Below are 2,593 nucleotides of genomic sequence, written 5' to 3' on the forward strand. Positions count from 1 at the left end.
CCGCCCCGCCCCGCCGGGCAGCTCTCCACCGGCACTTTCCCTCGGACCCCAGATGCTGCGTTTACCCACCGAGCCGCCGGGGAGCGGTTCTCTTTGCTGCCTGGGTGCCTCTGTCTCGGTCGTCTCGTGCCCAGGGGTCCATCCAGTGGCATTTTGAGTTTTGAAAGGTATTTTTGAATATAAGAAACACTTTACTACCCAGAAGGGATCTAGAAAGTGGAATTGGGGAAGTTATTACATTGGAGGAACTATTGGTGTCCTTCAAAGCATACTAAGACTATTGCCCAGAAGAAAAGATGTTTGGTTTTCGCAAGCCAAAGGTGTACCGAAGTATAGAGGGCTGCTACATTTTCCTCGCTAAATCCTCCAGTTCTCGATTCACTGACAGTTAACGCTATGAAAAGGACTTACAGAGCTGTTTTGGGTTACATGAGACTCATTCAGGAGACATCTGTAATGCCAGTGTCCTGCTTGTGAAAAGATGGAAGAAATTGCCAGCAGGATCAAAACAAAAAACAAAAAAACGGAAATCATGTGGTAGATGCAAGGGCAGGACCCAGTCTAAAGACTACACTGAAACCAAAGGAAGTGAAAACTCTATCTGGAAACAAGATAAAAAGCAACCAGATCAGTCAACTGCAGAAGGAATTTAAATGTCACAATTCTGGTGCTCACGGTACCACCTTAGGTGCCTCTCCAGCTCAGTCTCCTCATTACAGTCACCAGTCAGATACAGAGATGGCTTCTGGCTCTAACACAACGTCCGTGTTTTCCTTTTTAGATCTCACGTACTAGGAAAGACAGAAAATACGCTGTGGCACTATCTATAAGGGCCGTTTTGGGGAAGTCCTTGTTGACATACATCTATTCAAGCCTTGCTGCAGCAATAAGAATGCAGCTGCTGGGAAGCCGCTGGAGAAGGGGCCAGAGCCTCTGCCCATCTCCACTCAGGAGTGGTGACTGAGGCTGATGTAGAAGGGGAACAAAAAACGATTTAAATTTTGGAAAACAAAGCAACAAAAGGACCCTCCTGTTTTTAACTTGGATACCTACTATTCTGCCAAAGGAAGATTCCTAGAGTCGTTTTGAGTGTGTTGTTTTCCCTCCAGTTCCACAAACTCTGAAGCCAGTATCTAGCTTACTAAAAGAAAAAACGAAGTGTACTTAATATTTAAGGTGCTGAGTATTTCATGGGAAAGCTGAATGCTGCTGTAAGATGCTCTTTAAGTCTTTTTTAAAAGTCCCCTTCTAATGAATGAAATTAGGGGAATTTCAGGGGACAGAGATGGGGTTTGTTGTATGATAAATGTATGTAGTTTTAATCTTTCTATATGGAGAGGCATTTTTTAAGATGGCTGGCTACACTTGTTTTCCTTCTTTATAATAAATTTGTCATAACCCAGTAAACACAGACTTGCCCCTAGTTGTTAATAACTGTGAAATATTAAGGGGTTGCCAAGGTTCTGATGATTCAGACGCGTACTACTGAATAGTAAGCAGGACAGGCTAAGGTCTCTGTGTGACTATCTTGAAGGAGTAGTTTCAGGACAGACTAAGGTCTCTGTGTGACTATCTTGAAGGAGTAGTTTCTAAATCTACAGAGCTAACTTGGCTGCACATGCTGCGTCCTGTGCCACCTCCCTCGACACTGGTATTTGATAAAGTTTTTAATTTCTATGACACTTCTAAAGCAGAATCAAAGTTCCTCTCAGGGAAATGGCAAGTCTTTAGGATAAGCAGTACCAAAGCGTTAGCACTTGGTAGAGGACGCGCTGTATTAAAAATGTTAAATTATCTGAAAAAGAAAATGCGCACGTCTTCAGGATGGCTCATGAAAAAAACGAAGGTTAATGCTTCTTGAGGCACATCTCTTAGAGGGCTTGCAAGCGTGTGAATAATTTATGTTACGTGACTGGTGACTTCATTGGAAATCTGCACAATTCAGTTGTAGCTCTAGATTCCTTCGGTTGACCTTTGTGAAGGTTTTACTTGTGTAGAATGGTTGTTTGACTTGTGTTAACCTATTAGGGTTTGGGGCTTTTGTTTTTGTTTTCATTCTATATTAAAGTAAAATTCAGCTAAAAGAAAAGAGTTGTATGTTAATGCTGAGTGGGTTGCTTTGGGTTTGGTTTCTTTTAGTCAGGCTTTCTGAACATTGAGGTGTTAGATGATACATCCTAAACGTGGAGCTCTTCAATTCTAAAACCTTCATTGAAAGCCTTTTACTTGAACCCGCCCCCCCCCCAAAAAAAAACAAAAAAAAGAAGGCCAGAGAGAACATCAAATAATATGCAAACTAATTTTGTACAGTACACTTCACATAGAGTTGAAGTTAGCCCAGGCACTTTTGGGAAATGATTGTTGTTGTTACGTGAAGCCTGGCTAGTTTTTCCCTTTTCCCTCGGAAGTATTAACAATCCCCTTGTGAACCCTGCTTTTCCCCTTTCATGTCTTCCGAAGCTGGCCTTTTGTGGTTAGATTCAGTGGGCCACGGCGCTGGGATGTGCCCAGGCAGCTGAAGCCCTTGGATTTCTTTTCCACGTGACTGGCCTAGGATGGCCTTCGTGACAGTAACTGTGCTATTATTTCCCAC

At 42.8% G+C, this 2,593-nt stretch overlaps 1 pseudogene; it reads left to right on the forward strand.

Moving 5' to 3' along the window:
• Nucleotides 1–296: 296 nt before the first annotated feature.
• LOC101332090 (SIN3-HDAC complex-associated factor pseudogene) lies at nucleotides 297–1,185 on the forward strand (annotated as a pseudogene).
• Nucleotides 1,186–2,593: the final 1,408 nt, after the last annotated feature.

This window comes from Tursiops truncatus, chromosome 18 (genome assembly GCF_011762595.2).
Source record: "Tursiops truncatus isolate mTurTru1 chromosome 18, mTurTru1.mat.Y, whole genome shotgun sequence".
NCBI lineage: Eukaryota > Metazoa > Chordata > Mammalia > Artiodactyla > Delphinidae > Tursiops > Tursiops truncatus.